The sequence below is a fragment of the Monodelphis domestica genome, chromosome 2 (assembly GCF_027887165.1).
Source record: "Monodelphis domestica isolate mMonDom1 chromosome 2, mMonDom1.pri, whole genome shotgun sequence".
Classification (NCBI taxonomy): domain Eukaryota; kingdom Metazoa; phylum Chordata; class Mammalia; order Didelphimorphia; family Didelphidae; genus Monodelphis; species Monodelphis domestica.
Genome location: NC_077228.1, coordinates 460,166,314 through 460,188,579, shown reverse-complemented (window position 1 = coordinate 460,188,579; position 22,266 = coordinate 460,166,314). Strand labels below are relative to the sequence as shown.

General features: G+C 38.4%; 1 protein-coding gene across 1 annotated transcript in view; it reads left to right on the top strand.

Annotated features, from left to right (window-relative positions):
- ALG14 (ALG14 UDP-N-acetylglucosaminyltransferase subunit) overlaps window positions 1-20,301 on the top strand; it is a 108,537-nt gene extending 88,236 nt beyond the window's left edge. Inside the window, exon 5 of the transcript XR_008916739.1 lies at window positions 15,394-20,301. The gene's annotated coding sequence lies outside the window, so the exon portion shown is untranslated. The remainder of the gene's footprint in view (window positions 1-15,393) is intronic.
- The last annotated feature ends 1,965 nt before the right edge of the window (window positions 20,302-22,266 follow it).

Below are 22,266 nucleotides of genomic sequence, written 5' to 3'. Positions count from 1 at the left end.
AAACTGAGGAAAGGAGAGGAAATGACGTGACTCTTGTCACACAAACAATAAGTCAGAGGCAGAATTCAAAACCGTGTCTCCTGCCTCCAGCTCCAATCCTCCAGTGTCCCGCATTGCTTCTTCATTCCCAGAGGGGAAGGTGCAATTCTTTTAATTATACATGACAGCTAGGAGGATACCACATGCAGAGAAGTATGTCAGGATGTTTTCTGATAGGGATGTGACACACAGACAGGCATTGCATGGATCATAGAAGTCCTAGACCCCCAAAACCTCCAGAAAAGTGCTAAATGAGTGAGCAAAGAGACATGGGCAGAGTTGAGAGGTCAGGGGGAAAAAAAGCAATCTTAGCAAAAGTATCACCCAAGTACCCGTATCTTTTTTAAAGAGTCTGTTAAGTGGGTCTCATAACTACCCCAAATTGCCTAATGAATGTTATAGGACAAATGCTTTCCCATTCTTTGGGGGCCAGGAGGACGGAGTAGAAGACAGTTTTATAGCTGTTTGATGCCCCATTTCTAAAATTCAGCCCCTTGCCTCCCTCCTAAATCACAAAGGGGAGATATTTCTAGGCTCCCAAGGACAGGGGAAGAAGATGCGCTTCAGCTTCCTGGCATCTTTTATTCTTCTGCCTGCACATAGCAGTAAAAGAGAAACCTGTGCATTCTCCTCAATCATTTAACCATACACAGATATGAATAAGCAAATGATTTGACTTGATTCCTAATCTCTTTTCCTTTCCCGTAGAACTGAGTAACTTTTTTCACTAATAAAACTCAGCATTTGAACAAAATTCACGTGACAAATGATGGTTTACAGCAAGAATGTAGAAGAGGAGAGTTAGTCACTGAGCATCAAGCCCTAATTATAAGTTAAGCTGTTCAAGTGAAAATAAAAACAATATTTCTGGCAAGAAAAGTGGAAGAAATGGAGGCATTTTATGAAATAATTGTACCTTAGAGCTTAGAATTGTCTCTCTTGCTTCCCTTTTAATGAGAGAGGATAGTGTATTGGAAAGAACTCCGGAGTCAGGGTTCAAATCCAGCCTCTGGTAATGATTTCTTGTGTGACCTCCTGTCTCATTTTCCTCAGTCTGTAAAGGGAGAAGGCTAAGTTGCATGAATTTTGAAGCCCCTTCAAACCCTAACTCGGTGATCGGGGAAGACAAAGGATGAAGTCTTCATTTGAATTCTTGTGGCGTTTACACATGCTAACTTAAAATAAAATTATTATTCTTTCAAAGTCATTGATCCAAAGCCTAGCCCAGGACCTATAACACAGCAGGTCCTTAATAAATGCTGATAGAATTGAATGCCACTCCTACCCCAGCCGAAGCTCCAGGATGGATGTGTTGTTTGCCATCAGCCTACCTGGAATGAATTTAATGTAGAAAGCAGCCATGAATGGTGAAAGAGACTTAGATTAACAGGGTGTAAAGGATAAAATTATGGTTGGACTGAATATTTAAGAGTTTGGTCACCAGGAATTAATTACTTAATTCCGAATGAATGACTTTTATGGTAGTTTATTTACAAAGAGAGAGTGAAAGTAAGGAAAATGAGAGAGAGAGAGAGAGAGAGAGAGAGAGAGAGAGAGAGAGAGAGAGAGAGAGGGGAGAGAGAGAGGGGAGATAGAGAACAAGAACTATTCTTGCCTGGTCCGAACCAGGCAGGGCTTCAGAGTCCCCAGCAAAGGGGGGCACAGAGGTTAATTAAACAAGGCTTCTAGCCACAAGACCTCCTCCACAACTGAAACCAAAAGGAAAAAAAAATTATTTTTTCAATTTTTGGGGGGTGGAAGTAGGAATTCTTCAAAGAAAAGGGAAGAAAAAACAAGACTTTTATGGAAATACCATATACTGTATTGGCAGGGATTCAGGAGGGGCCAAAACAGTATCCAAAACGTTCCCTTATTCAGCTCTAGTCTGGCAGCCAAATCTTAGAAGCTCAATTTTCAAGCTGTTTCTGACCTTAAGCCTCACTGAATGTCTAAAAAGATCTCTAGCTAGCATGAACCCGGTGGCAAAAGTAGCAGGAAAGTTTGCTTATCCTTCTAAACATGAAATTTCTTCTCAAAATCATATACAAAGTCTTGGGAAACCAAAAGATCCAGTTATGAGTATATTGCTGCCAAAATAATAAAAAGATAAATGGAAAAGATAAAAATGAAAGTAGAAAGAAAATTAATTCACTTCTGCTTCACACTGGGCTGAGGAATAAAATTTGGTGTTACTTCAAATTTCATTCCTCTGAACCAAATACGTTCTCATAATATAAAATATTTGCTCCAGAGCCTCCTGGCACTGCCTTATTAGTATAAAATGTCACCTTATTCGCTGTCCCTCTAAAGACTGTGTTTCCCTCATTGTTCTGTAAATATTTGCAGTGTTCCAGCAGCAACTTGAAAAAAATCCATCCAGGTGGCTTATATAATTCAAGGTCACATACTCTCCTCTTTGTGTTATAAGATTGCTAGATTACTAGTCAAGTAGGCAGAGAACGAACGTGTAGTAGTTAAATTGAAATGAACTGCTGTTACAGAGAAGTGGATAGGATATGGTTTAGTGAAAAGATGCAAGGAGACTTGGGTGCTAATTTTTGGCTCCACCATCTCCTTAGTGCTAGGGCTTGGAGCAAATCATTTAATCCCTTTAGACCTTAGTTTCCTTCTTTATAAATCGAGAAGACAGAATTAGACTCTTAAAATCCTTTCTAGCTCTGATAATCATTTTACAGTATTGTAAGAGGAATGAGATTCTTTTCTTCGAGACTTGGAGAGCAGAAACAGTAGGCAGAAATTGCAAAGAGGCCAATTTGGGTTTGTGCAAGTAATATCTTCCTGGGAGCTAGAGCCATTCCACAGTAGAATGGGTCCTTTGAGGGAAGAGTAGGTTCCTCCTCATTAGGGCTCTTCAAGCAAAGGTCGGATGACTGTGTGTTGGGTATCAGGTAGCTAGGATTCTTTGGAGAATATAGGTTGGACCACATGATTGCCCATGGTTCTTCTAACTCTAAAATTCTGGGATTATGGAGTTCAATTTAAGGACCATTATTCCCCTCCTACACCTTACCACTCTGGATATGGCTAAGACATTTCCAAGTCTCCATATTCTCATCTCTAAAAAGGGAATATTTCTTGTACTACTACCTACCTCACCAAGTTGTTATGAGGATCAAAGTCCTTGTAAACTACAAAGTATTGTATAAATGTAAGGCCGTGTTATTCTGTACACTCAGATGCATCATTAAAATCTGTAGAGTCTTCAAAAGCCCATAAAATATCGGTGATAGGGCACGGAGCAAAAGCCATCTTCAGTCCCTAAATTGTTTTGTTTTGTTTCCATTTAGCATTTTGTTTGTGTCAACTGAAAATGTAGCAGATAGCAGCATAAGCAAAACTCATCCAGAAAAATTAGGATAGAAAGCTGACTAAACAGAGAAGAATTTGAGATTATAGTGTGACAAAGTTAATCCTAGTCCTTTGGTCCTGAACTTTCAACCTTTAGTTCCTAGTGCGAGCAGTGAATATCAGGAAGAGACATTAACTGAATCTTACTCTGTTCAGCAAGTGGTCAGCCAATCAGATCAGTGGGTCTTTGTTTATTTCCCTTATATTCTGAAGCCAGGAAATTCCTTCTGATATGTTAAGATTTTTTTTTTCTCCCAAGGGCATCTTAAGGCACAAAAGAAAAAGCAACAACACATTTTACAGAAGTCATTGAATGAAACATCATGCATAATTATAGGGAGTTTGCACTGTACTTTTCAAATAAAAGCCATATAATGCCATAAAAACACTCATAATACTTTAGGAAATAGAAGGCATAGACATTATACCAAGCAGCCCATTTAGTTACATTTTATAGCTCCATTTAAAGATTGAACCTTTTAAAAATATTTCAGTGGACCATAACGTGGGAAGAAAACATGGAGAGATCAATCTGTATTGCAGCAACCTTCAAGGAATGTCAAATGTGACCGTAGTATGCCATCTGTGACCAGCAATAACATCGAAGGGCTTGGAATTCTCCAGGGCAGGGGCAGTGCTAAGTAATTAGCTATCCTGCAGGAATTCTAACCTAACCCACTGGGTGTGAATAAATATGGCAGAAGAATGGGAGAGTTTCCCAACAAATCAGTAGAAAGAATTAGATTAAGAATCTAAAGACTTGGGGGCAGCTGGGTAGCTCAGTGGATTGAGAGCCAGGCTTAGAGACGGGAGGTCCTAGGTTCAAATCTGGCCTCAGACACTTCCCAGCTGTGTGACCCTGGGCAAGTCACTTGACCCCCATTGCCTAGCCCTTACCACTCTTCTGCCAAGATGGAAGGTAAGGGTTAAAAAAAAAAAAAGAATCTAAAGACTTGAGTTATGGGCCCAACTATTCTACTAGCTAGTTCTGTTACCCTGGCCAAAGTACTTGAGGATGATCCAAGGACAAGATATGCCAAGTTTGGAGTCAGAAAATCTGGACTAGAATCCTACTGCTACCATATTTGTTTACAACCTCAGGGAGGTCACTTAATCTCTCAGACTCAGTTTCCTCATCTATCAATGAAGGGGTTAAACTAAATGACCTCTAAGGGTCCTTATTAATCAGACTCTGTGTTCCTGGGATCATAATCTTTCTGAACCCACATCCTCATCTCTAAAATGAAAGGAGGGGCAGAGAGATGACTGCAGGGATAGAAAGCCAGCCTGGAGATGGGTGGTCTTGGTTTCAAATCTGGCCATAGACATTTCCTAGCTGTGTGACCCTGGGTAAGGCACTTGACCTCCATTGCCTAACTCTTACTGCTCTTCTGCCTTGGAACTGATATTTAGCATTAATTCTAAGATAGAAGGCAAAGATTTAAAAAAAATAAAATGGAAGGAGTTAGATGGTGAAATTAATTCCAGTACCAAGTAGCAGGGAAGAAAGTCCCCCATATATAGATGAACACCCTCCACAGAGATATTTGTTAGCAGAATTAGAGTGGTATTCAAACTTACTTCCAGTTCTATGGTTGCCATTTTTTGCTTGGCAGCATGGATATCTCATGCTGTGGCATGGTTTGTACCAGAATGAATTAGGGCTTGACAACACCAGGTATGATGTGATAGAGCACAAAGCAATATGGCAGATGGTCCCTGATCTCAAGTAGCTGATGGTATAATTGTTGACTGAGAATCCAAAGATAACAAGCAATACCAGGTCACATGTAAGTGCCCAATGAGTAGCATATGCAGGGAAATACTAGAGAGGTTCAGAGGAAAAAGAAATCACTGTGAGCTTGGATGGTGAGGGAAAAGGGAGTGTGAACTTAAACATTCATCAGGATGACTGCCTTCTGAAGACTTGTTGTCTTTTTCTAGAGACAAAAGCAAGACAGTTCCTGCCCAGGAGTTTTCTTTCTACTGAGAAATACACTGTGTACACACATGATTTTAATAGATATTTTTATTGCTAGCTTTTGATTTTATATCACTCATACTTCCACTGTATCCCTTTCTTTTTCCTGGGTCTCTTTCTTGCCCAGTCTAAAAATGCAAGGTCTACTCATGGGCCTGGGCCTGCTTTGATTGGCACAAGAGTTTTCTCCTGTTTCCTGTCCTCAGCCAGTACAACCCTCTTTAAGCAAAAAAGAATGGACAACTCATTCCTGGAGTCTCAACATATAAAAGTTATTGACTTACAAAATTGTAGCTCAAAACTCCTGAGCTCAAGAGATCCACCAACCTCAGCCTCAATCTGAGCGAGGATTACAGGGATGCACCATCACGAACCACCCATTTTCATCTCTCTCCCTCCCTCTTCCAGAGAACTCTCCCTTATAACAAAGAATTTCTTTTTAAAAGAAACAAAAGAGGAAGGAGAGGAAAAAATTCAGCAAAACCAATTGATACATTGAACACAAATATCAAATTATATGCAGTGTTTTATACCCATTCCCCCCTCTGCAAAGAAATTGGAGGTGTCTTCTCGCGTCTCTTCTTTGAGTCTAAACTTATTCTTTATAATTTTATAACATTCATTTTCAATTATTTTGTGGTGATTCTTCCATTTGCATTACTACAGTCAATGTATAAATTATTTTTTCTGGCTCTGCTTACCTTTCTATCAGTTCATGAAATATATATGCACAATTAATACCAAGTAATTTTGAGAAAGGTGGCACTAAGATCTGGGGGAATTAGGAAAGGCTTCATAAAGGAGTTGGTACCTGAGCTTCATGCAGATTAGTGACTTGCTCAAAGTCACATAGAAGAGAAATGATAGGATCAATTTCATCATAGATCCAAAAGAAAAAGAAACTATATGTGAGGAAGCTGATCAGGGAAGTCCTTTATCAACTTCACGAGTTCCCTAACCAAAAAATATTGGATATGGGCCTTTGTTGGCATGTGAGGGGCACCCTCCCATGGAATATAGATGTGCCCACTGACACCTTGCTGGCAGGACAAGAAGAACTTGTCTCTTCTCTCCCTTCCCTCCCTCTTCCTCTCTCCTCTCCCTTTCTTCCCTTGATTTTCCTCTTCTCTTCCTTTTCTTTCCCTCTCCATCTTCCTCCCCTCTTTTTTTATAAACAGAAGAGCAGACCTTTTGGGGGGAGAGGCAAGGAGGACCTATACCTGTATATAGTTCCAGGAACAGTTGATAATCTGTGAAGTAACACATAGCAAAGACTGACCAGCTTTTGTGCTGCCCCATGGTAGTTTAGTAGAAGAATCTGCAACCTCCAGTCCAATGTGCTTTATTTCCATTCATCACAAAATTATCAATAGTTATATTTTTTAAAAATTTATTAGTGGACATCTAGAATTTCCAAGATCCAACCTCTGATGCTTAGCAGCTTAAATGACTACCCTGTACTCATCCTCCACATCTACAAAGTGAAAATAACTATAGTACTCACCCTACAGGTTTATTCTGAGGTCCACATGACACATGGCCAACCTCAAAAGGCTCATAAATCTCAGCCACTGTTGTTATTCCTTTGGTCTGAGCCTGCGACCTCATCAGTGTAGAGGGCTCTCCAATGCAGCAGTCTTCAGTATTTCTCTCTCCATCCCTCCACTTTTCCCCTCTCCATCTTCTTTTCTCTCTTTTCCCCTTTTTTTTAGAAAGACGGATTTGTTCGCTGAAATATTTACCCGGAGCTCATCCCAATGATAGAAGTTGATAGTGGCTAGAAGATAATCCACTGGATGAGATCCAGAAGATAGTTGTCACTGTCAACCAGTCATCCAGCCAAGCTGGAGCTTCCCATTGAGTGCTGTGCTCTCACATTGTGCCTAATGCCTGTAGTACCTTCAGACTTTTCCAGTCCAGTCCAAGAAACTTTTATTTAATATCTTCTATGGGCAAGGTATTGAGCTAGTCACCAAAGACAACCAAGACAAAATGAAAAACACTCCCAGCCTTTAAAGAGGTTACATTGAACCAAAGGATATGATATTTAAACAGATAAATATGCTCGTAATCATCCGAAGAAGAGAGAACACTACGAAGTAGAGACCTCAAAAAAGGCTTCCTGTAGAGGGAGATGTCTGTGAAGACTTCCCCCAGCAGAATGAGTAGAGAACAGTTTGTTCCAATGGCCCAAAAGGCCCTGTGGAGTGCTGGTTAGATATCAAAGATGCCAAGATCATCCTATGCATCCTGGGCCATCATCTGTCATCCTGGCTTTTGTCTTGCCACTGGCCTTGAATGACTCTGGAAGCAAGAGTGAGACTGATGACTTTAGGTTGTGCCTCACTTAAGTCATCTTTGAAACAAGGGCAAACGACAAGGCAGGTGCCAGAGGCAAGCCGACAAGCATTTATAAAACACTTTCTTTGTGTTAGGTGTTGGGCTAAGCCCTGGGAATCCAAAAACAATTGGAAAGAAAGACATTCCTTGTCCTCACGGAGTTTACATTCTAATGAAAAGAAGTTGGGTTGTTATCCTTCATACTTGAAGAGGACCAAAATGGCGTCACTTTATTGGGGTCATGTGACTAATCCAACCAATGTGATCTCAGAAGACCACCCCAGGTTGGGCACAAATAACCATCTGAACATTTGAAATGAAGATTACTCTAAATTTGTGCATCTCATATCTTTTGAGGTATCGCAATTCTGCTTTGCTTATCGAGCCCCTTTGGATGTGGGCACCACATGCAGGACAGTTCTGTACCAGTGTCTCCCACGTCTCACAATTGATACCAAACATCTTCAAAGAGACCTAGAGAATTGCTTCTTCTGACCTCCATGCCTTGTGTGAGTTCTCCATAAAATAGCCTTCAAGGCAAATGTATCATTGGGGTTTGAACAGTGTGGCCAGCCCATTGGAATTGTGCTCTCTTCAGCAGAATTGGAATGCTTGGAAGTTGGGCTTGAGAAGGGACCTCAGTGTCCTGGCCTTTATCTTCCCAAGAAGCTCTACGTCAAATCTCTGAAAGCTGTCCATTCCTTTTCTCCCCTCTGATGCCAACTATGTGTTGGTTCAACTTTCCCTCCAAGTCGACGTAGAGCATCTCAATTACTCATCTGGGTCAGAATACTGGCAAACATCAGGATTGTTTGGTGAAAACATGGGAAGAAATAGCATAAGATAGAAGCTGAAGGGATTGGGAGTGGGAGGTGGACAGGAAGAAGAAGGGATCTGAGAAGAGACATGGTCAAAAAGTCTAGAGTCAAGAATGGAATCTGGAAAAGAATGGAATGATTTAGGAGGAATCATAGTTAGAAGAAGGTAGCATGAGCACCTGAAATTAGAAATCAAATCCTTCTGAAGTTTTCAGAAGCCAAGGTAGGGACTGCCATCCTGGTGGTTTGACCCACTTGGATCACTTCACTCCTTTCTGGTGCTGTGTTTCTTGGCCACCACAAGCTCCTGCTCCATTTTCTTCTCTGGGAACTCCTGCTTCTTGCAGGTGAGTCCTAAATGGAACTGGAATCCCAAAGGGTGGAGGTGAGCAAATGCTCTAGGCATGAGAGGCAGCTTGTTTAAAGACCAGGGCAAGGGGATGAAATGCAAAATTTGGGGAACAAAATCATAGGATCGTAAGGTTAGAGCTGAAAGGGGCCTTAGAGTTAATAAGTCCAACTGAGGAAGTTGAAACCCAGAGAGATTGAGATTTGCCCAAGATCACATAACTAATAAGTGGCTGGAGCAAGATTTGGACGTAGGGCTTCCTGACCCCGTGTCCAGTGTTCTATCTACCACAGTTTGACTGGAAAGTAGAGTGAAGGGAGCAATGTACAGGAAACCTGGAAAGATAAGCTAGAGACAAGGTATAAAGGGCTTTAAATACTAAGCTTAGGAATTTGGATTTTGTCCTACAGGCAGGAAAGAGTCATTGAAGCTTCTGAGCAGGAGAACGATAGGGTCATATATGTGCTTTAAGAAGATTATGGGGGCAGCTGGGTAGCTCAGTGGATTGAGAGCCAGCCCTAGAGACGGGAGGTTCTACGTTCAAATCTGGCCTCAGACACTTCCCAGCTGTGTGACCCTGAGCAAGTCACTTGACCCCACTCTTCTGCCTTGGAGCCAATACACAGTAATGACTCCAAGATGGAAGGTAAGGGTTTAAAAAATAAATAAATATATAAAAAAGAAGATTATGATGGGGGGCAGCTGGGTATTGAGTATTGTATTGAGAGCCAGACCTAGAGACGAGATGTCCTGGGTTCAAATATGGCCTCAGATACTTCCCAGCTGTATGACCCTGGGCAAATCACTTAACCCCCATTGCCTAGCCCTTACCGCTCTTCTTCCTTGGAACCAATACACAGTATTGATTTCAAGATGGAAGGTAAGGGTTTAAAAAAAAAGAAGAAGATTATGATGGGGGGCAACTAGATGGCTCAGTGGATTGAAAGTCAGACCCATCTGGGAGGTTCTGGATTCAAATCTGGCCTTAGACACTTCCTAACTGTGTGGCCCTGGGCAAGACACTTAACACCCTTGTCTAGTCCTTACCTCTACCTTAGAACCAATATACAGTATTGATTCTAAGACAGAAGGTAAGAGTTAAAAAATTAAAAAGAAGATTACGATGGCAGCCATGTGGACAATGGATTGGAGAGGGTAGAGCCTGGGAGTCTGAATTTTTTAATTAGCAGGTTAATGTAATAAGTCAGACAAGAGGTGATGAGAGCCTGAACTAAGGTGGTAGCCACTTGAGTGAAGAGGAAGGAAAACTCTCACTAGCAGATTCTCCTCCCCAAGAAAGGACATAACCTAAAACATGTCAGTACACATGTGAGCAAGTCTGGAAAAAGAAAAAAAATTATTCCACATGGCTGAAAAAGGAGACAAAGAACAAACAGAGGAGAAAAGCAAAAGGAAGTTAATACCGAATTGAAATTGTTATATATTCTGGCCAAACACGTGTAATAAAAATTCAGATGTCTTTAAAAATGGAAAATGTTCCATTTGCAAATATGATTAAGGTAGTAACTTGCCTGCCTCACAGCATGATTTAAGGTCTGGGGCTTAGCAAGTTCCCCTTCTTCCTGGCCCCCTTATTGCATCTCCTGTCTCTCTCACTTACTTTAGTTCCCTCCTCTCATGTCCTTTATGTTTAGGATTAATATTCTTGGAAAGCCTCACCACTCCTACTGTCTGTTACAGGTTTTTTTTAAAACAAACCATTTTTTAAAAGTTCCTTTTTCTTAGCAATCAGTGAGTCCCAGTGGAGGCTTCTCTAACAGGTCAATGCAGGTTTTCTGTTTCTTTGCCCCAAAACCATTTGGGTAAGTGGCAGTGCATCTTTGTAGAGCTTCCTGTCCAGGACAATGTTGGCTAGATTTCTTTGGCTGGACACTCCGATGATCACCAGATTTTTAAGAGCTTCCTTTTAAGTGTAATTCTTGTTAATTAAGTAAATTCTGACTTAGTATGACATGGTTTACAATCATTTTTCATTTCTTCCTGCTGCTGTTATTAAATTTAAAGGGTAGAACTCCAACTTTTGGGAGCACATTTAATATAAAAGCATATGTAGAAGACATGCTCTGGTCATGAATAAGTGAGTGACCATGGGAGGTGGAGATGCTGGTGATGTGGTTCATTATAGATTTGTGTTCTAAATCTGTTGATCCTGAGCTTTCTAAATCTAGTTTGTTACCATAAGCTAGATATCAGATAAAGCAACTATTTATTTATTTCCTAATCTTTATCCACAATCAGTGTTTTAATGAGAGAAACAACCCTTTCCTTTCTTGATTTCCTTTCCTTCTATGCTTATCTTTTCCAGTTTCCTACTTTTATCCAAGAAATGGCAAATCTAAAGGGGGATGGGGATGACATCTTAGATAACATCTAAGATGCTATTGAATTTAAAGGGAGTCTAAGAATAACAAAGTTTATAGTTTTCAGAGCATGTTAGTAAAAACTCCTCTTGAATTTATTTCTTTCCTGATTCTCGTGTTTTTTGTCTATTGTTTCTTAGTATTCTTCAGTATCCATTCTCTTGTGGATGGGAAATTCTCCGTTCTATTTTAACTAATGGAATTCAGAGGAGCATATGAAACAATTTAAATTCTGTTATGAATTAAGTGATGGTGATGACATATGCTTAGTGGTCAAAGCTGACATGCAAAATAAATCAAATTTAATCATTCGAATATCATATTTGGGCAGAAAACAAACCATTTTTAGAGTAGAAATAAAAGATGGAACTATAGACAGGGCAATTTTCCAGTACCCAAATAGCCTAATTATGTTTGCAGTCAGAAAAGGAATTTCAACAGTGATGTTCAGTTTACTAAAGTTGTGTCATTCTTCCTTTGATTCTCACTGGAACCAAAAAAAAAAAGGAGAGAAGGGTTTATAACTCAGCTGAAAAAACATAGCCTTATAGGTGAAATCCCTGGCAATATAGCTCTCAGGCCAAAAAGGAAACTGATTTTTATTAACTTCATCAGGAACCTTTTCATAACTTGGAAATAAGCTTAAACACCTCAGTGATTCTTGCACGCATTTTGGGATTGAGTCTCTATCTGTGACTGCCCTGCTTAGAGACTGCTAGGCTCTTTTAAGCAACTGAATGTGAATCTCCTGTTCTGGTTCTTACAAACCTAACATTTACAAAATATCTGTCCCATACCAGGAACAGTGAAGGATATAAATACATTCCTTGCCAACAAGGAACTTTTAGTGTGTTGGAGATAAGACACGTTTACAATAAACAATAATGGAATATTCAAAGTATATGGAAGAAGGGGCAGCTGGGTGGCTCAGTGGATTGAAAGTTAGGCCCAGAGATGGGAGGTCCTGGGTTCAAAAATGAGTGACCTCAGACACTTCCCAGCTGTGTGACCCTGGGCAAGTCACTTAACCCCATTGCCTAGCTCTTACCACTCTTCTGTCTTGGAACCAACTCCAATATGGAAGGTATGGATTTAAAATAAATGAGTGAATGGATAAATAAAGTAGGATTGAATAGTCAAAATAAAATTTAAAAAAATAAATTTTTTAATTTAAAATGAATGAATGAATAAATAAAGTAGGATTGAATAGTCAAGAGACTAGAGGCCACATGAAACTAAAATGCTATTGTAATAGTTCAAATAGGAGCTTAGTGAAGGTTATCTTATCCATTGTAAAAGGATAAGAGAAGAATTTAAGGGAAAAGTAAAGAAGCCAGATGGAGAAATAGGAGGAGATAGTACTAATTGTATTAGAACTCAAAAGAAAGGGGCAGCTAGATGACTCAGTGAATTGAGAGCCAGGCCTGGAGACAAGAAGTCCTGGGTTCAAATGTGACCTCAGACACTTCCTAGCTGTGTGCCACTTAACTGCCCTAGGGATGAATACACAATATTGATTCTGAGATGGAAGGTAAGAGTTTTTTGGTGTATTTTTTTTTTTAAAGAAAAAAGTCCGAAGAAAAATGGCAGAGACAAGATGGCAGAGTGAAAAGAAACAGTTCTGTGAGCTCCTAACCACAAACTCCAAACCAGAACTGATCATGATAGGGAAATCCCAAAAGTTGTGAGTCCTTTGTCTAGCCCAGCTAAGCAAAGGGAGACAGATAAGCTCTCCCAACAATGGGAACCACAGCACCCAGAGAGAGGCTAGGCACTAGGGCACTGCAATGGAGCCAGGTATAAACTGGCAGCTTTATGCCCATCTACACAGGGCAGTGGCATTCCTGGGTAGAGAGACCCTGGGAGATCTTCAAAGAAAGAAGAATTCCAGAATCCAGCAGGAAGTGGTTCAGACCCCAACTCAGAAGAGTCTCCCTTCCAGCGTCTATTTCTGCAGAGGAATAATGAAGGCAGGAATCCCAACAAATAGGGAGCCTAGAATTCTGTCACTGAACCAATAGACCTTTCAAGTTGGCTGATGGGTTGAGTCCAAAGCAATCTGCTTTTACCCAGACCCAAACCTTGGTGAGGAATATGCAGAGCTAGGGCCAGAGGGGTAGCCATCCGACTTTACCCTGGATCAGACCACTTTGGGAGCACTGAAAGCTTGCGGGTCCCTAGCCTGTCCTTGAGATCCTGAAATAACACAACAAATGCTCCAAGAAAACAATAGAACTACTTTCCCCCAGAAATCTGACAAAGACCAATCCCAACATCAAGTCCAAAGTCAGGAAGTAGACTAGAAGAATACAAAAAACAAACCCCACCAAAATGAACTATTTGTTTCTGAAGATTCAAACCCAGAGACAGACACAACTCTTTTGGGCACAAATTTAAGTAGAATTTCTGGAAGAGATGAAACAAGCGTTTTTAAAATAATTTTAAAATATGCTTATAAATGAAATGAGATGGCTTAAACAATTGGAAAAGAAATGAGATCTGTGGAAGAAAGAATTAGAAAAGAAAATAATAGCTTGGCAAAAGAGTTCAAAACCTTAATGAAGTCACAAACTCCCTGAAAATTAGAATGGATCAAATAGAAGCCAATGACCTGATAAGACAATGATTAATATTAAAACAAAGTCAAAAGACTGAAATAGGGAAGAAAGTATGTGGTATCTCATAGAAAATACAACTGACCTGAAAAACAAATTAAGGAGGAAAAAATTTAGGATGGTTAAACTATCTGAATACCATGATTTAAAAAAAGGCTTTGAGCATATTTCAATGAATATTAAAAGAAAATTGCCTATATCTCTTAGAACCAGGTAGAAAGCAGAAATAGAAATAATTCATTTATCACCTCCTTTTAAAAAAAAAAGAAAAGAAAACTTCCAGGAACATTATAATGAAAATCTAGGTCAAAGTAAAAATACTGTAAGCAGCCAGAAAGAACAAATTATCAATGAGCAGCTACAGTTAGGATCCAACACAATTTAGCAACAACCACTGTAAAGGAGTGGAGAACTTGGATTATGATATTCCAAAGGCAGAAGATGTGGGCTCACAGCCAGAAATAACTTATTCAAGAAAACTGAGTATAGTGGGGGGAGGGGGGGCGCAGAATTGAACCTTTAGTGAAATAGAGGATGGCTAATTATTCCTGATGAAAAGACTAGAACTGCAGAGAAACCTTGAAATTCAGAAACAAGTAAAAAGAAACATAAAAGGTAAAACATGAATGAACACTGATAAAAGACTAAACTTAGATAAAATATTTACATTCTAATATGGGGAAATAATATGTGTCTCCACTGGACCCTATCATCATTAAGCTTCATAAAGAGAGTCCAGTTACACAAGGCTTGGGAGGGATCTATTTCTTGATGATCTAAAAAAAAAAATAGAGAAAGGAAGGGAAAAGAAGGTTAAGGAAAATCATCTCAAGTAATCAGGGTCCACAAGGAGGCATCTAAACCAACAAGAGGGTGAGGGAAATGACTGATACTTGAACCTCATTCTCATGTGAACTGTTCAAAAGAAGGAAAAATATATGTACACCAAGTTGAGTACAGAAATTTTACTCAACAGAGAAATAGGAGGAAAAGGGAGGGAGAACTAAAGGGAAAGTAGATTAAGGGAAGAATTAGTCCTAACCCTAATCCTTTTAGGTTGTACAAAAATATTTATAGCTAATTTAGGACTGGCAAAGAATGGGAATCTGAAGGATAACCCATAATTTGAGGAATGGATGAATAAATTCTGATATCTAAATCTAATGGATTAGTTATGCTCAACTCTTATTAGCATAATGACCAATTAGGATTCCAGAGAATTGATAATGAAACATGCTACCCAACCTCCTGATAGAGAAGTACAAGACTCAGAGTGCAGAATGAGACTTATTTTTTTTATGGCCATTGTGGAAATGTATTTTGATTTACATGTTTGTAATGGGATTTGTTTTTCTTATCTTCTCAACTAGGGTGAAAGGAAGTTGGTTTGGGAGGGTGAGGAGACAGATCTTGGCTGATTAAAACAAATAAAATATTCTTTAAAAAAATAAAATTAAAATTGCCTCACATTCAAGGAATTATCTCACTTTTATTTCTTTAGGGCCCTCTCTGGAGAATAAAAATGCCTGCAAAATTTCTGGGAGAGTTCTGGGAAGACAATGGAATGAAAGAGATTGCAAAGAAGCCAGATTCTTAATGACCTACCTCAAAAATCATAGTAGAAATGCTGTAAACAAAATTACCAAAAATTTTACAAGAAAATTAAAGCTTACCAAAAGACAGTGATCAAATCCAAGAAAAACTGATGCTTTTTTAAAAAAATCACAGAGTAAGAGAAATAAGGAGGGAAATATTAGAAAGTAAATAGAGACTCAAATGATAACAGAATAAAATAAAAAATGCACATATCTTTCCCCCACCTGAACAACAATAACAAAATCACAAGGAATTTTAAAGATAGCTGAAAGCAAAGTTTAAGAAACCTCTGGAGAAATTAAAAGAAGAATTGAATGTAACTAAGGAATCTCTAGAAGAGATCGTGGAAAAACTTCTGAGGATGGATAATAGAATTTTGAAAAATTCAGGGGGCATGCATGGCCAAAAACCAGAATTAATGCAATGGAGCAAAGAACATAACTGATGTGGAAAAACAAGGTCAGAAAATAACCCAACTGGAAAAAATGTTTGGAAACCATGCAGGTAGAAGTTTCAGATTTGGAAGACAACTCTAAAAGAAGAAACCTCAAGATTGGGAGAGGGAGGAGGGTTGCTAGAAAATAATAGGGATTTTTACCTCCCCAATCAACCCCCCCCCATTTTTTTACAGAGCCTTGACGATGACTCATATAAACCAGAGGGCTTTAATCATGAGCGTGAGTAACCATAGACAAATCATATAAGCTGTCTGAGTTTTAATTTCTTAATCTGTAAAATGAGTAGTAGAAGAAAGAGATGGGACAGGAAGTGGGATAGCTATAGAACTATCTTTCAAGATTGTGAAGATCAAATGTGATGAAGCCATTATTAAATATCATTTCCTAAGTTAATTTAATGCCAATGAAGTACTTAAATTAAGTAAAATTTATTCATCTTGTTAATAATTTCTGTTTACTTTTTATAATACTTCAATGACCTTTTCTTTTTAAAAAATTTTGCAATCTCCCAACTCTTCTCCCAGGTCAGACCATGTCCTTCTTCTATGGAATCAACTCTACTGGCTCCCATTAAATACACATTCCTCCAACAAACTCCTATGCAACCTGACCCCAATCCTCGTTTCTAGCCTTATTACATATTACTCCCTTTCATGAGTACTAAACTCTTGCCAAACTTAAACTTAAAATTCCTTATACTCCATCTTGGGTCTTTTGCAGTGACTGTTCCCCCAGCCCAGAAAGATGTACCCCCAATTTCCTCTGTGCTTTCATTCAAGGCTAAGCCTGAATGCTACTTTCTACATGAAGGCTTTCCTGATTCCTTTAGCTTCTAGTGCCTGACCTGTATTCCCACCCAATTATATTATATCTGCATTGTACACACCTACATATACACAGGTTGTCTCCCTCAACTAGATTATAAGCTCCTTGAGGGGAAGTCTCACTTTTGTCTTTATAACTATGCCTGGCATGGAGAAGATTGTTAGTAAATACTTGTCCAGAGAGTGACTGGCAAAGGAACTCCATAAATAATCACTGATTTTTTAAAAATGTAAATTGTTCTAAATAGATGGTCTTAATTGAAATTTTTTTATATTTTGTCTGTATTTGTTGAGTTTATAAGTTGGGGTTTTTTTTAAGATTACAAAAGGATCCTTTTAACTTTTCATAGTTTGGGTATCAAAGTCACAATCTCTTTGGACATAGTTTTCTTAAGAGCAAATCAAAAGTTACCCTTCTTAAGTTTCCTGAATGCCTTAGTTAACTGAGATAAAACACATTCACACACACTTTCCCCAAGCATATTTAATATGTGTGTTTCCTATAGATTTGAGGTTACTTTCCTCCTTATTTCCTACTCATTCCTTAGAATGCACTGTGTTAGCATGTTTAAGAATGTCTCCAGTTAGCCACATCAAGACCCATCAGTAGTATTTCAAGGAACCTGTGACTGCCCAGGGCTCCTTGAACTTCAGGGCACCTTGACATGTTCTAACAAGGACTGAAATAGAAGAAACTGGAAGCAAAACAACATTCAGCCAAGAAATACTTGGCTTTTTTTTTTTCTTTTACCATTAAAAAAATATAATAAGGGATATTGTGTGTGTGTGGCTCACAGGGAGGCAAGAATATACATCTCTAGCATCTCCTCCCCCAACTCTTCTCCAAGACAGATTTTGTTTCCTGCCAGGAGGGGAAGCAAGTGGTTGGGTAGACTAGACTAGAATTATATCTGTCTGCTTCCTTAAATATTGTTAGTCTAAGGGTATACTTTTTAAATTCAAGCTAAACTTCTTTTCTCTATTTCTTAATAGGGAAATGGGGACCCCCATGCTCTATATCTAAGGCTTGACCCCTTTCCCACCAGATGCCAGTTCCACAATGAACACACATGTAGCGAAGAGCAGAGAAACCCACTCATCCAAGTCAACAGCAAATAGAAATCAGAGAATATGTACATAGGAGAATATAAACCAATGATACAGATTGAAGGAGTTCTCTCCTTAGGAGCCTGGTAACTTAGCTCACAAGAGAGAGTCCCAGATCCCACCCAAGGAGAAAATTCCCCACAGTCTCTTGTGTAGCAAGCTCTAGATAGTGGCATGATAGAGACTATCCACTTCTTCCCAAAGTCTCCTTTTTTCTTTAGCAATATGAAAAGAAGTTAGCAAAGACAAAAAAACAAAAAACAACCCTTTAACAAAATACAACACCCATTCCTATTAAAAACAACCTCCAACAAAGTTGAAGATTATAAATAAACTGACGTAAATCAGCATATTATATTAAGTCCAACTAAATTCAGTAGGAAGAGAGAGAAATTCCATTTAAAATAACAGCAGACAATATAAAATACTTGGGAATCTACCTTCCCCCCAAGACAAAACCAGGAATCATTTGAACACAGTTTTTGCACAAATAAAGATTTGGACATTTGGAGAAATATGAATTGCTTATGGGTAAGCCAAGCCAATATAATAAAAATGACAAGTCTTCCAAAGTTAATTTACTTACTCAGTACCATACCAATTAACTTACCAAAGAATTATTTTATAGAGTAAGAAAAAATAATTTAATTCTTCTGGAAGAACAAAAGGTCAAGAATATTAAGGGAATCAATTTTTTTAAATGTTAAGAAATCTAATTTAGCAGTTTCAGATGTCAAATTATGTTACAAATTATAATCATCCAAATAATCTGGTCCTGGTTAAGAAAGAGTTGTGGATCAGTGGAATAGATTGGGTACCCAGTATGTAAATGACCATGGTAATCTAGTGTTTGATAAACCCAAACATCCAAGCTTTGGGGGTAAAAACTCAAAATGTGACCAAAAAAAATTGCTGGGAAAACCGGTAAGCAGTTCAGCAGAAATTAGGCATAGACCACCACCTCACATTGTATATCAAGATAAGGGCAAAATAGATAAATGATTTATACATAAAGGGTGTTTTATACATAAAGGGTAAAGTAAATTAAGGGGGCATGGAAAAACGCACCTGTAAGAACTATGGATAAGGGAAGAGTTAATAACCAAACAAGAGATAGAATTGCAGGAAATAAAATGGAAAGTTTAGATTACATGAAATTAAAAATCTTTTGCACAAACATAATTAGTGCAGCCAAAATTAGAAAGAAAACAGGAAACTGGAAAAAATGTGAACTGAGTCAAATTTATAAGAATACAAATCATTCCACAGTTGGTAAATGGTCAGAGGATATGAATAGTCAGTTTTCAGAGGAAGAAATTAAAACTATCAATATTTACAAAATATGCTCTAAATTAGATTTAGATTAGAGAAATTAGATTAATGAATAGAGAAATACAAATTAAAACAACTCTGAGATACCAACTAATATATGTCAGATTTGCTAATGTGACAAAAAAGAAAAATGAGAGAGATTTGAGAGTGTGTGGTACAATTGGAACACTAACGTACTGTTGGAGATGTGAATTTTTCTAATCATTCTGAAGAACAATTTGAAACTAGACCCAAAAGACTATAAAACTGTCTCTACTCTGACCCAGCAATACGACTGGGTCTGTTTCTCAAAGAGATAAAAGAAAAGGGGAAAGGAGCTATTTGTCAAAAAATATTTACAGCAGCTCTTTTTGTGTTGGCAAAAAATCTGGAAAAAGAGAAGATGACCATTTTAGGAATGGTTGAATGAATTATGGTGTATGATTGTGATGGAATACCATTGTGCCATAAGACATAAGTAGGAGGGTTTCAAGAAAAACCTCGGAAGACTTCCTTGAACTCATGCAAAGCAGAACCAGGAAAACATTCTACATAGTAGTACTGTAAGGATGAGTGACTATGAAAAACTTAGCTACTCTGTTCAAGACAATGATTCAAGGGAATCCCAAAGGTTCCTTAATGAAAAATATTATCTTCCTCCAAAGAGAGGACTGAATGCAGATTGAAACATGCTTTGTTAAACTTTGGTGGGTTTTTTTCCATCTTATTTTGTTTATTTTCTTTTGCAGCATGGCTAATATGGAAATGTTTTGCATGACTTTATGTATATAATCAAATTGCTCACCTTCTTAAAGAGGGAGGAAGGGCACAAGGGAGAGATAATTTGGAACACAACAAAAAAAATGTTTTTAATCTGCCTTAGAATTAATACTATATACTGTTCTAAGACAGAAGAGTGGTAAGGGCTAGACAAAGGGAGTTAAGTGACTTGCCCAGGGAAGTATCTGAGGCCAGATTTGACACTAAGACCTTCTGTCTCTAGACTTGGCTTTCTATCCACTAAGTCACCTGGCTGCCCCCAGAACTCAAAAAAATTTTAAATGATTGTTAAAAATTTTTTTTATATGTAATTGAGCAATATCTAATGAAATAAATTATTTTTAAAAATATATCAAATGGCTATCTCCTCAAGTACATTTTAAATATAATTGTAACATATATAATGTATAATTATATTTAATTTATAATATATTTTAATATATGTTTCATTTATATAGTACTCGGGAATATATGTAACATAGATTGAAATACTCTCACAGTGATTAGTGTAGGTCAAAGATAAAGGCTAAAAATCAATTATTGTGAAAACTGTTTTAATCTAAACCTAGATAAAAGAATTAAGATTATTAAATAAATGCTGAGATACAGTTGTTTTTCTTGTTAATATGACAACTAGGTAGATCCCCACATTTGCTAGTCACATCTTTTAGTCCTAAAATGCTGAGGATTTTCAGTGGAATCAGAGATTTTCAAAAATTGGAAATGCCCCACAGATCCTGCCCCCACCCCATCATATCCCAACATCTACAGACCTCTCCTGGTCGTAAGGCCAAAGACTATCCTGTAGGAGACTCAGCTCAACACAGAGGCTGAATTCCAGACCAACAGTAAGAAATACCAACTGTATCCCAGCCAAAGGAATTGTTTAAAATTTCAGCTGATTAGAAATATCCACATCTCAAGAGGATATTCTGAAAATATTCAGATAAATGGGAAAACCAACCTCACATTTGAGCTTACTGGCTGAAGAAAACAGATCAGACAGTAGGTGATGTGAGTGGGGTTTCTTTTGTGCAGTGACTTTAATGTTCACAGTAGGGAATTTATGGATGAATTAACAGAATAAAATTCTTTAGAAGGTTATGACAAACAAGCATGAAAAAGATTGCTTTAAAATTTCGATTTCTACCTCCTCTTATAAAGGTCAGGCTGAAGAGGTAAGGAATTTGGAAGGACAGAGGAAAAGGAAAAGAGACAAGAGAAGGGAGGAATCAGCAGAATCACTGACCTCTAAAATTCAGCCTCCAGGATCAGATGATGAAAAGAAGAGAGATTACTAGTTGAAAATGTTTCATGCATCATCAGATGAGATCGTTGTGGGGGATGTTTGTGCTTAATTGTTTTTCTTTTTTTTTCCCCCTTAATTGTTTTCCTGTTACAAGGGAAGGTTTGATTGGAGAGGGCAGAATTTCCAGAAATGATTGCTAGGAAAAAAACAAAAACAAAAGCGTCAATAAAACCTTTTTTAAAGAAATTGAGTTGCCAGGTGAGTTGCTAGGACAGAGAGTTCACAGGAGAAATATAATGCTTCTATCCAGAGTCTACAATAATCTCTCTTCTGTTCCCAGAGTTTAGTTTTAGGAAGTAAGGCATATTTGCAAACTCTGGACTCTTTCCTAAGCCTACCAGTAAACAAGCCTGTTAGCAACAGCAGTCATGCAAATACCTTTTCATTAAAAGACTGACAGAGGCTGCCAACTTGAGTCCCAGAAGCATCTAACCCAGTGGCAGCAGCATCAGATGGGAATTGTGGGTTGCTCCGAGCCTGGCCTGACTCTTACCTTGAATCCTGCCCTGCAGGATTAAAGTGGGCATCTCTCTTCTGCATCCCCTGAGCAAAGCCCTTTCACTGAGATGATTTCCCTAAAATTCCTGGTCCTAAACTAGAATTTGATGAGTTATTAAGAGTGTTGTTGCTGCTGCGGCTGTTCTAAATATAGAGTTAGGTTAGACTGGAGGAAAGAGACCTAAGAATAAACTCAATTGGGTTAGCCCCCAAAGGCAGCTTCAGAGCAGCCTATATGCTCTCTAAGGCCAAAACTCTACAGGCAAATAGTCCATGCAAAAGAGATGTGTGGGTGAATAAAAATGGCCTTCTAAAAATAAGAATAAACCTGGTGTTGTTGAAAATAGCAAGGTGAAAGTAGAGGATATAACTAGTGAAAATAATATACGGAGTGTTGTATAGCTGTTCCAGCCAGGGTATGCTAGGCATGGCTTATATCATCTAAAGAGAGCCCATTGTCCAATTGTCAGGGTGAGCATTTACACCTTGAG